Source organism: Mus caroli, unplaced genomic scaffold, assembly GCF_978045245.1.
Source record: "Mus caroli unplaced genomic scaffold, Mus_caroli_1 scaffold_16, whole genome shotgun sequence".
Taxonomy (NCBI): domain Eukaryota; kingdom Metazoa; phylum Chordata; class Mammalia; order Rodentia; family Muridae; genus Mus; species Mus caroli.
Genome location: NW_028227271.1, coordinates 70,652,476 through 70,664,999, shown reverse-complemented (window position 1 = coordinate 70,664,999; position 12,524 = coordinate 70,652,476).

The following is a 12,524-nucleotide window of genomic DNA, read 5'->3' as shown; positions in this document are numbered from 1 at the left end:
CACAATGACAGAAACTGGAATGAAACCTGGGGGTTGGGGGGTGGCTTAACAAACGGGTGTGTGTTATGTAGACACATAATACATACACTGGCCACAGGGACAGGCAAAAAAGATGATGTGGCAGGTGACAAGGGAGCTACAAAGGAGCTGCTAGTGTAGGACAGCGCTTCTGGCAACACATAGGGTTGATGTAGGGAGGATGGAGAAAGATGGAGCACTACAGTAGACAGACGTTTTTCTTATTATTTTTTCTTATTTTAATTAAAATATAACTATATCATTTCTTCCCTTTCTTTCTTCCAATCCCTCCCATGTCCTCTCCTTATCCCCCTTACTCCCTCTCAAATTGATGGCTTCTTTTCATTACTATTATTATTGTTATTATTATTATATGCATAAATATTCAAGTACAGACAGTTGAGTCTGTTTAATGTTACATATATGTACATGATTTCAGAGATGACCACTTGGTATTGTACAAATTACTAGGGATCTCAGTCCTGGAGAAGACTAATTCTCCCTCTCAGCACTTGAAAATGTCCACAGTTCTTTGTGAGAGAAGGGGCCTTCTGAAATTACCCCCTTCCACATTATCACAAAATGGGTCTCTTAAACTTTTTCCACTACAATTCAGCTTCTCCTGAGAAATTTTGACGTATCCTGTGTATACAGATATATAAAACTTAAACATTTACTAATAATCATAAATTTATTTTAAAACAATTGTTTTGTTACATATATACAATTTTACCATTTTTTAAAGTTAAAGGAAATTTGCATACTAATGAGATAGATGTACTTCTTTGTCTTGTTATTTATCTTTTCTTTCCTTTTTAACCATTCTTTCTTCACTGCTATGTGTTATTTATAGATATTACTTTAGTTGCATACTGCTCAACTTATCTTACTGTTCTGTATGTTTCTGGACCATTCCATTGTAAATTCTTTACATACAACCCATACACTTTGCCTCTCATTACTACCTCAGTTCCTCTGTCTGTTCTTGATTGCTATCTGTTTTCTGTTTCTTCTTCACTACAATATTCTACAATTTTAATAGCCTTTAAGCCGAGAGACAAGATGCTCAGCATGGAACACAATGTTCTGCACAAGCCTGATGATCTGAATTCAATCTTCAAAGCCTATTGTGGAAGGAAAGAACCAAATAGTAAAGTTGTACTCTGACTCTTCAGAAACTATGGAATGCATGTGGCCAAATTTACATACACACACAAACACATACAAACAATAATCATTATTATTATTTTATTTTTAAAATAATAGTTATCCTTAAACTCAGTAGACCCTGATAGTATCCCAAATTCTCTGTTCCAGCACTTTTCCCTCAGCACATTCCAGCACTTTTTCAGTTGATCTAATCTACTCCCTTTCCTTTCCCAGCCTACTTTTATTTCTGCATATAACTTTAACAACTAATATTTTAGTACCTCCAATATTATCCTTGTACCTTTATCCCCAAGTATTTATTAATATTAAAGGGATGACTTTTTAACAAACTGTTATGTTATTTACAAAGTGTACTGGCTGGCTTTGTGTGTCAACTTGACACAAGCTGGAATTATCACAGAGAAAAGAGACTCCTTTAAAGAAATGCCTCATACCCAAGATATAAGATACAATTTGCTAAACACATGAAACTCAAGAAGAATGAAGACCAAAATGTGGACAATATGCCCCTTCTTAGAATTGGGAACAAAACACCCATGGAAGGAGTTACAGAGACAAAGTTTCGAGCTGTGATGAAAGGATGGACCATCTAGAGACTGCTGTATCCAGGGATCCATCCCATAATCAGCTTCCAAACGCTGACACCATTGCATACACTAGCAAGATTTTGCTGAAAGGACCCAAATATAGCTGTCTCTTGTGAGACTATGCCGGGGCCTAGCAAACACAGGAGTGGATGCTCACAGTCAGCTATTGGATGTATCACAGGGCTCCCAATGGAGAAGCTAGAGAAAGTACCCAAGGAGCTAAAGGGATCTGCAACCCTATAGTTGGAACAACATGATGAACTAACCAGTACCCCAGAGCTCTTGTCTCTAGCTGCATATGTATCGAAAGATGGCCTAGTCGGCCATCACTGGAAAGAGAGGCCCATTGGACTTGCAAACTTTATATGCCCCAATATAGGGGAATGCCAGGGCCAAAAGAATGGGAATGGGTGGGTAGGGAAGTGGGGGGCCGTATGGGGGACTTTTGGGATAGCATTGGAAATTTAATTGAGGAAAATATGTAATAAAAAATATTAAAAATTAAAAAAAAAAGAAATGCCTCCATGAGATCCAGCTGTAAGACATTTTCCCAATTCGTGATCAAGGGTGGGAGGGCCCATTGTGGGTGGTGCCATCCCTGGGCTGGTAATCTTGGGTTCTATAAGAAAGCAAACTGAACAAGCCAGGGGAAACAAGCCAGTAAGTAACACCCCTCCATGGCCTCTGCCTCAGCTCCTGCTTCCTGACCTGCTTGAGTTCTAGTTCTGGCTTCCTTTGGTGATGAAGAGCAATATGAAAGTATAAGCTGAATAAATCCTTTCCTCTCCAACTTGCTTCTTGGTCATGATGTTTGGGGACAGGACTAGAAACTCTGACTAAGACACTTGTGAAAGTTAGTGGAAGAGCTAAAACCCACCTTTGGAAGCTTCAGTAACAGAGTGCCCAACGTCTGGTGTCCTCTGTAATAGAGTAGGCAAGGGAAACTAGATGACCCTAAGTACTGTTCTTTTCACTCCTGCTAGGTCTGTCTTCATTTAGGTGTTCATGAGGTGGGGCATACTCAAAGGTCATGACTGAATCACAAAGTTTCAGATGAAGCAAAGCAAGTCCTTGCCTTCTGGTGGTGGTCTCTGGTGAACTTTGTAACCATATCCTTCAAGGGAAATGGTCCTAGGAAAAACTTTTCCCTATGATGGCGCCCATCTATAACCTCTGTAAGCTGTTAGGAAAGCTGAAGCAAGAGAACCACAGAGCTCAAACTGGGAAACTAAGTGAGTACCTTAAAATAAAAATGTAAGTGGTGGAGACATGGCATAGTAGTATAGTAGTAAAGTACTTGCCAAGATGGCATCAGCTTCAATCTTCACATATAGAAGAAGAAGAAGAAGAAGAAGAAGAAGAAGAAGAAGAAGAAGAAGAAGAAGAAGAAGAAGAAGAAGGTGATGATGATGAGTAGGATGGTCATTCTCAAGCAGGTCAGGGAGCTGATGCAGAGGCCATGGAGGGATGTTACTTAATATGAGAGAGAGAGAGAGAGAGAGAGAGAGAGAGAGAGAGAGAGAGAGAGAGAGAGAGAGAGAGAGATTTTTCTATCTATGTGGGCACAAGCCATAGCATACTTGTGGAGGTCAGAGGACAGCTTATAGAATTAATATTCTCATTCTACCATGAAGGTTCCATAAACAGTACTTGGCAGAAAATACTTTTACTCACCAGCCCTTGAAAGATCAACTCTTGAGTGTGTTTAAGTTTTTTTTTTTTTTTTTTTTTTTTTGGTTTTTCGAGACAGGGTTTCTCTGTGTAGCCCTGGCTGTCCTGGCACTCACTTTGTAGACCAGGCTGGCCTCGAACTCAGAAATCCGCCTGCCTCTGCCTCCCAAGTGCTGGGATTAAAGGCATGCACCACCACGCCCGGCTAACTCTTGAGTGTGATGGCAACAGGAAATTAATAAATAAGGGAAGGTTGCTGTTGTTCTGCATAGAGAAAATAACTGCTAAGTGTGTGATAGGTTGGGGAATGAGGATGACATTCAGTTTTAATATATTGTTTAGAAATCTTAGGAAACAAAAATCTGGGGGGATTTTCAAGAATAGCTAAATATGTGGGACAGAATTCACCTGCTCTTAGGAGGGTGAACAAATGGAGAGATTATGGTCTTCATATCAAGGTAATGATGAAACTTGTAGGTATAAGGTCATTATGTAGGTGGAGATGAAGTTGTCCATGGAAGTATCTGAACTGTAGAGGCAAAGGTGATGGGAAAGCAAGAAAGGGTAGGACCAGAGACAGGGGAACATCAGCCAGATAAGAGGGGGAAAAAAAGAGAAAGCAGCACACTGAAATCAGGGGAAGATAGTCTCTAAAGGGTAGACTTGATGGTGTTAAAAATCTAGAGAAATGTTAAAATAGGTAGATATTGAGAAAATTCCATCCTCAATGAGGAAGAAAAGACTGAGACTGAGATTCAGATGAAGGAGTCAGGTTTAGAAGCATGGAAAAGCAGTTGTGCCTTCTGTGGTAGAAAAAGAATTGTATGAGATAGGATTCCCCAAAAAAATTGATCAATAAGACTCACAAATATCTATAGTAAAGAATTTATCCTGCAAGGTTCCCAGTCACATTATTTTGGAGAGCGAGAGGCTTCACAAGGCTCTGTCTGTAAAGCAAAGGCCCAGGAGAGCTGGTAGGATAGCACTAGTTCAAGTACAAAGGTGTAAGGCATTTTCTCAACTAGTGATCAAGGGTGGGAGGGCCCAATGTGGGTGGTGCCATCCCTGCGCTGTTAGTCTTGGGTTCTATAAGAAAGCAAGCTGAACAAGCCAGGGGAACAAGCCAGTAAGTAACACCCCTCCATGGCCTCTGCATCAGCTCCTGCTTCCCGGACTGCTTGAGTTCTAGTTCTGGCTTCCTTTGGTGATGAACAGCAATGTGGAAGTGTAAGCTGAATAAACCCTTTCCTCCCCAACTTGATTCTTGAAAGAATGATGTTTGGGGGCAGGAATAGAAGCACTGACTAAGACACATAGTAAGCCTAATCACTGTGATTTTACTTAGTAACTAGTCCATTGCCCTGAACATGAGGACTGAAGGTTTGGGTACTCTATAATATTGAAATACAAATTAAGGGATACAAATAGTTTATAAAATCCAATCTTAGAAATAGAAATATAAGTAAGAGATATGAGTAATCATGAAAATTAAAGGTAGCATGACACCTCTGAGAACTACTGTAATAGTGAACTCAGTAAGAGTAAGTTAGATGAACTCCCAGACATAGAATTCAAAAGATTACAGGAACATTTAACAAATGTTCTACGGAGAATATAGATAAACTCCTAAATTAATTTAGAAAATATAAATAAACACTGAATTTTTAAAAAAAGTCCATACAGGATATGAAAAGAAACTTAAGAATAATATGCTAAAAAAAATTAATTGAAACTCTCGAAATGAAAAACTCATTATACATTTTTTTTAATTCCATAAAGGGGGCTGAAGAGATTGCTCAGCAGTTATGAGTACCTACTGCTCTTTCAGAGGACTTGAGTTCAGTTCGCAGAATGCTCATGTCAGCTTATAACTCTTAATTCCAAATCCAGGGGATCTGATGGTATCTTGTGGCCTCCACAAGAATCAGGTATGAACACAAAATATACATACATACAGTCAAGATACTTATAGACATAAAATATAAATAAAATTTTTTAAAATCCATCAGAAGGCCTTGCCAATATAAATAAATAGAAGTCAGAAGATCAGTGGTAGATGGTAAGATAAATGAATTAGAACATTTTGATACTGACAAACAGCTGAGGAGGTTTGCAGTTGATGCTGCTGAAGGACAGAGAGCCTTTTTTCTTCAGGGCTGTGGGTTCTTGATAAACTACCCATGCTCCAGTGGATGTCCATCCACTCATGTGCATACAGGAAGCACAAATTGGATTCAGTGATTGTAGGCAGCCTAAACTCATGTGAACATGCCTTGAGCTTTTGATTTTATACAGCTTGAACTCATGTGAATTTTGTTCATATCACCTTTCTTAACCCTCAGAATGTAAATTGTCTGATGCTCTGAATAAATTTGGCTATTGCATGAGACTTTATGATGCCTCATTTTTAGGCTCCATTCTGCCAGGTTCACACTGCCAACTAGAGAGGTAACACAAGAGAACAAGGGAGCATAGTGTATGGGAAGGAGTGAGAAGGGGAAGTGTGCATAAGAGCTGTCCTCAAAAGTGCATAATATGCATATATAAAAATGCCCTTATGAAAGCCAGTGCCATCTGTGATGCATATACAGAAAAAAAAGTATTACTTTTTTTAAAAGAAATTACTCTAAAAGAAGTGGTTGGTAAGCATGAGGAAAGATTACTAGTTCATTCTTAAGGAATTCTATTCTTTTTAACCTAGCTGTAAATGATTTCTTTATGTCTAGAGAAGGAATATGCTTTTTTTCATGGAGGAAGAATTTGCTTTTATTCTATAAAAGATTGTCTGCGACAACAGTTATAGAAGCTACATGTATTAACCAGGGTTCTCTAGAAAAACAAAATGTATAGAATGAATAATATATAACATAAATATGAGATTTATTAGAATGACTTACAGGCTGTGGTCCAGCTAGCTGTGTACCAACAGAGGTCCCAAGAATCCAGTAGCCTACAAGGCTGAATGTCTCAGCCTCATCTTCAGTATACACTAGAAACCCAAAGAAGTCAGCTATGATGGTAGTAAAGAAATGTATTGCAAGAGCAAGAAAGCAAAGAAAGAGCCAGCTTCCTTCCTCCATGTCCTTTATATAGGCTGCCAACAGAAGAAGTAGCTCAGATTGAAGGTTGATCTTCCCACATCAAAGATTTGGACATCTTTAATTTCAGCAGAGGCAGAAGCAGGCAGATCTCTTGAGTTTGAGGTCACCCTGATCTACAGAGTGAGTTCCAGGACAGCCAGGGCTACAGAAAACAAAACAAACAATGTTAAAAAAAAAAAAAAACCAGAAAAATGTGGATCTTTTCACTTCAAATGATTTAATTAAGAAAAAAAAAAATCCCTCACATGTGTGTCCAGCCATTTGAGTGTTAGTTAATTCCAGATGTAGTCAAGTTGAAAACCAAAAATACCCATCACACTATACTCTAATTTTAGACAATAGAATTTTTACTCTAAATGCCCTTTGCTACCAAAGTTACACTTGCCTCATGGTGAATTCAAAGATACTCATACAAAGAAACCATTGGCTAGAGAGTCTATCAAATGGATCTTAATTTCCAAATGTTTAGCCAATAGGTGAAACAACCTAATTCATTGCCCTGTGCAGAGTAGGTGCTTGCTAAACAACAGGTCACAGCCATGCATAACTTCAATAAAAATTTAATGAGCACTCCCTAGAGCCAGGCTCTCTAGTCAAGATGCTATGTGGCAAAGGTAGAAAACAAGTTTTGCCCTTCATTCTACAGAGAGAATAAGTACAACATGAGAACAATTGGATGATTTCAGACAAAAGGATGATGAAAAATGAACAAATGAAATGGGATTGAGAATTACAGAGAGAAAGGAAGGGTGCTGTCTGGGCTAAGGCTCTATTGCTGTGACAAAACACCATGACCAAAAAGCAAGTTCGGGATCTGGGGGAAGGGTTTATTTGGCTTACACTTCCATGTTGCAGTTTATCACTGAAGGAAGCCAGGACAGGAACTTAAACTGGGCAGGAACCTAGAGGCAGGAGCTGATGCTAAGGCCATGGAGGGATGCTGCTTACTGGCTTACTCACATGGCTTTCTCAACATTCATTCCTATAAAACCACAGGACCACCCACTCAGGGATGGTACCACCAACAGGGACTAGGCCATCCCCTCACTAACTGAGAAAATGCCTTACAGCTGGATCTCATGAAGGTGTTTGTTTTCTCAGCTGTGACTCCTTCCTCTTTGATTACTCTAGCTTGTGTCAAGTTGACACAAAACTAGCCAGGAACATTATAGTAAGGAAGTAATAGCACCATGAAGAAGATAACAGTACAAAGATTAGAAAGAAGCTTCCAGGCAGAAAGGAGCATCATGCCAGATAGTGGGAATGAATTTTGAGGTTTGAAAAACAAGAAGAGCAGTATGGTTGCAGAACTGTAATATTGTGGAAGTAGCCGAATAATCACAGATATATACTAGAAGCTATGCATTTGGGGCCTTACAGGCTACCACAGGCATATGGGTTCCAACCAGACTGCTGTTAAGACATTAAGAATGACCCTAGACATAGTCCCAGGAAGAAGGTAGGCTAACTGCAGATATTCACCTCTCTCTCTCTCCTCTCCTTCAAGTCCAATCTTCTAGTCTCACTCTAGCTCTCTAGTAGACCATCTGCTGGGGCCATCCTTTCTGCCTCCCTGCATCTCCCATGGATTCCACAGATAATTCCCCTTCAAACTTCCTTCCCCTGACTCAGCATATCATCTCAGCCTTCAACTCCAGCAGGCATTCCCTGGAAACCAACCAGCCAAGGCTGCAGAGGAGCAAGTAGTCCAGACAAGCAGGTAGGCAAGGTTTTTATCATCACTCTCACTCCTTTCTCCAAATCCAATCCCCCCAGTCTCACACACAGCTCCATAAAAGACTACCTACTGTGGCCTCTCCTCACTTTCTATCCCATTCCCATAGGAATAGGCAGATCCTGGTGGAACACCACAATTTCCTCCCTCATATGGACCCTCTTAGCCCCTCCCCTGGGGATGTCTAGTCCACCCCCATTCCTAAATAGCAGCAGCCAGTACCAAGAAGCACATTGTATCCAGAGCCCTCAGGGGCCACACCTAGCAGAATTTCAGAAGCATTTCCCACTATACAGCACACAGCTATCAGACCCTAAGAACCAGAGAAGGCAGCATAAAACAAAGAGCAAAACACCCACTCGATAAAAAAAATCAGGTATCAGTACTTAGAATTACAGTCATCCAAGACCCAGGTGCCTAGAAGCCAGCATAAAAACACATTAACAGAGAGAAACTATGTTCCCACTAGAACCCTAACAAATGCAACACAGCTGAAGCACCAGATGAGGATCTTAACATAGCCATTAGGAGTAAGAAGTCCTTAAAGAGGAAGTGAATAAGTCACTTAAAGAAATCTATGAAAAGCAGACCCATACTGGAAGAAAAAGAGTAAAACAGTTCAAGAACTAGAAATAGATGTGGAATCAATATCGAAAACCCAAACTGAGGGATATCTGAAAAAAAAAAAATTCAAGAATCCAAAGGGAAACCTCAGCTGCAAGTCTCAGCACCAGAAGGCAAGAGATGGGGGAGACTCCCAGGCACTAAGACAAGATGCAAGAAGTGAGCACATGGGTAAAAGGAAATGTTAAATCTAAAAATTCCAGGCACAAATATCCAGGAAACCTGAAACACCATTGTCACGAACCAGGATTGAGGACAGAGGTGAGAAGGGAAACTCGGACTCAGAGGTCAGGTTATATTAGCTTATTTATTCAAAGTATCAGTAAATAAGTAAATAGGGAAGTGGGATCGCATTCATTCGTACACACACACTTCACTAACCTCCAGTCTGGCCCAGTATCATAGCCTGGCTCCATGGTGGCACGTCAGGTAAGGTTTGAGACATTACCTTCTGCTTTCGGTCCAGCTGGAGCTCGGTCCTTGGTGCGGGCTCATCTCGTTCGACGCAGGGCATCTGGGTTGGTGGACTCAATCTCTCAGCATGATGGCATCTCCGTGGGACTCTGAGAGCGAGTGAGTTGCAGTAGCCAGACGGAGTATATAAGCTATACTTAGTCAATCATAATTAAGACGTTTGCACATTACTTAATCGGGAGTTTACCTTACTTCAACTTTATCATGCTCATGCACACACTCTACGCTTGGTTTCCACGGTCACATTCATCCATGGAATCGTTTCCTTACATTGTTTACATCTTGTTCCTTACATTCTATCCCGTAGAGCCTTGGGGAAACCAAAGCTACAGGTCTGGGTATTCCCAAAGGCTCCAAAAGGCTTGCAAAGCGGGGTTCATATACAATGTGTAATCTATTTTTGTAGTAACTTTTCTATGTACGGTATACATTCCATTGGAAGATGCACTCTTTTAATATTGGCTTCAATATCATTCTTAAGCAGTAAGCCCGTAGGAGTTCTGGGTTGTGTGATCGTGTGGGGACATTCCCATACCAATCTCCCTCCAACATTTTGTATGTGGAGTCGGGTACATGCTCCAACATGCTGTAACATGCATGGTACAAGAAGTGTTTCCCTTTACTACTATAGCAAGCCATGAGGCTGCTCAATAAGCTTTGGATTGCCCTGATGGAGTCTGAGTGCATGTTACAGGATGCAGGGTTATAATAACAACAATGGTCAAACAAAGTAAGTAATTTATCATCAATATCGGGCCTCAAAAATCATATAGCATAGGGTCTTAAACAAAATATGCAATTTCCTGGTTCAAATAGCTTGTTTCTAGTTAGTCTATCAAAAAATCCAAATTATGATGCATTAGCAAAGATTATTTTTCTGAAAAATGCATTAGCTCTCGCCATGCTACTCATCATGTCTCCATTTGGAGTCATTGCCTTTTGACCTCCTGAGTGAGGGCCTTCTTTTTGGCATCTGTTCCATAATTGCTTCTAAAACATACTAAAGGTACATTTAATAGCATAAAGAAGATGATCAGAAATATGAGGAAACAAAATGTTTCTTTAACCCAGTGCCACCATGAGTACACCAGGGTGCACTGGTGTAGACTAGGTGTGCTAGTCTGCTGATGGTATGGTATCCCACAGGTCGCATTTTGCTATCTCCTTTTCCAATTTTATTGGGTGCAACTACTGCTTCTGGTGTTGACTTCCAATAGGCCAATCAAGTTATGTATTTCACTCTGAGTATTACCCAGGGTGATGCTTTCTTTCCTAATTTTGGCCTCTAATGATTGTATGTTATGATTTCTAAGATCTTGTTCATGTTTTTAAACAAAGTTGTTATAATGATCTTGTTCTAGTTCAAAATTAAATAGCCCATTGGAGTCAAAGTAATGTTTTTTTTTTTCTAGCATCAATGTAGTCATGATTGATGTATCATCCATTGTGGCCTGTGAGCAGTTCATCATCAGGTAACATCTGCCTGTTAAATTAAAATATGTTTTGAAAGTGTTCATGAGTGATTCATTTAGCCATCTGCATGTGGCTATTTTTGGTGTGAGTATACATAGTATAAAGTTATAGTTGCCCATGTCTTGTATTGTGGTTGTTATTCTCGACATTAAAAAATTATGTGTGTTGCATCTTTGTGTCTGGTAGGTGTGGGTAGACATATGTGTTTGCTCCTAATTTAATGGTGTCTTTGAGTGGTATACACACACACACACACACACACACACACACACACACACACACACATATATATATATAGAGAGAGAGAGAGACAGAGAGAGACAGAGACAGAAAGAGAAACAAAGACAGAGAAAGAGAGAGCTATTCGTGGTGTTAACTGATGACCACAGGAAGTAAGCAACCGGTATTATAAATTTGTTGCCTAGTCTCTGTGGTATGGCCTTAGTGTGATATCCTGGGTATGCATTGTCCAGGAATACTTGCATTAGGTGTATCTCGCATATGCCTTCTGTACAATATGATCCTTTTTCATTATCTAATAATGTTTGGAAGTCTGGGGTCCTTTTTCCTAGTCCTGTTGTAAAAAGGGTATCTAATTCTCTCTCTACTTCTGCTAGATTACTTTTATACATTTGGCTCATAATTAAGTTATGGTTCTGAGTTATAAGATTCTTTGTTCTATTATATATATATTATATTTATATTGTTCCCTAAATACTTGCATTTCTGTATTCATGGCGTTTATCATGATGTGGAGTGAATCTATGATTCTTAATAGTTCATGGAGTGCCTGGGCTGTTTTCTTGTTAATTTTCTGAATATTATAGATTTCTGCCTTGATGGATGCAACCACTGCTTCTGCTACTACACCTCCTATCGAGCCTCCTAATAATGTTCCATCCGTGAAAGCTCCTATGGCTTGCCCCTAGGGGTCTTCTGCCAAACTTATTTGAGCTGCTGTATGATATGATATGGTGTCTATTTCTCCACAATATAACTTAGGAGATTTAAAGGCTTGTAATGAAATGGAAATCTGGATCTTCGTGATTCTAGGAGTCAATATTATTTCTACTGGTAAGGTTGTGTCCAGTACTACAAATGGGGTTTCTTTGACTGAAGGTGGCCTAGGTGGTAGATTTAACCATCCTGGTGGGTAATATGCCATCATGGATCTTATACTGGTTTTATTAATACCTATATAACCTGTTGTAGTGTTGAATCCCCCTCTGTCTACCAAGCAAGGATTATTCTGTGAGTGATCTGATTTATGGCAGTCTTATAGTGACATGGGTAAGTATAAGATCCTATCCCAGTCATCTGTGACAGTCAGCATATGGCTTGCTTTTGGCTTTTGTACTGTCCAATTTGACATTTGCCAGTCTTGATATTTAGGGGTGTGGTAATATGGAGCTAAAATAACGTAAGCCTGAATGACATATGGTTCTTGCATTGTTATGTTTGATTCCCCAAGTTTTCTACCATTGCATAGTCCTTTCTGGTGCCTTGATGTGGAATTTGGGTCTTAGGCTGCTAAGGTTATAATGACAGTCTATAATGGCTGGCCTATTTGTTGCTGCTAAATTAGGTTTCTCATATCTAATGTTAAATCCTGTGTAGTTAACACTAGGGATAGTTATGTTATCTATCTGTAGAGTACCTGACTGAGGTGCT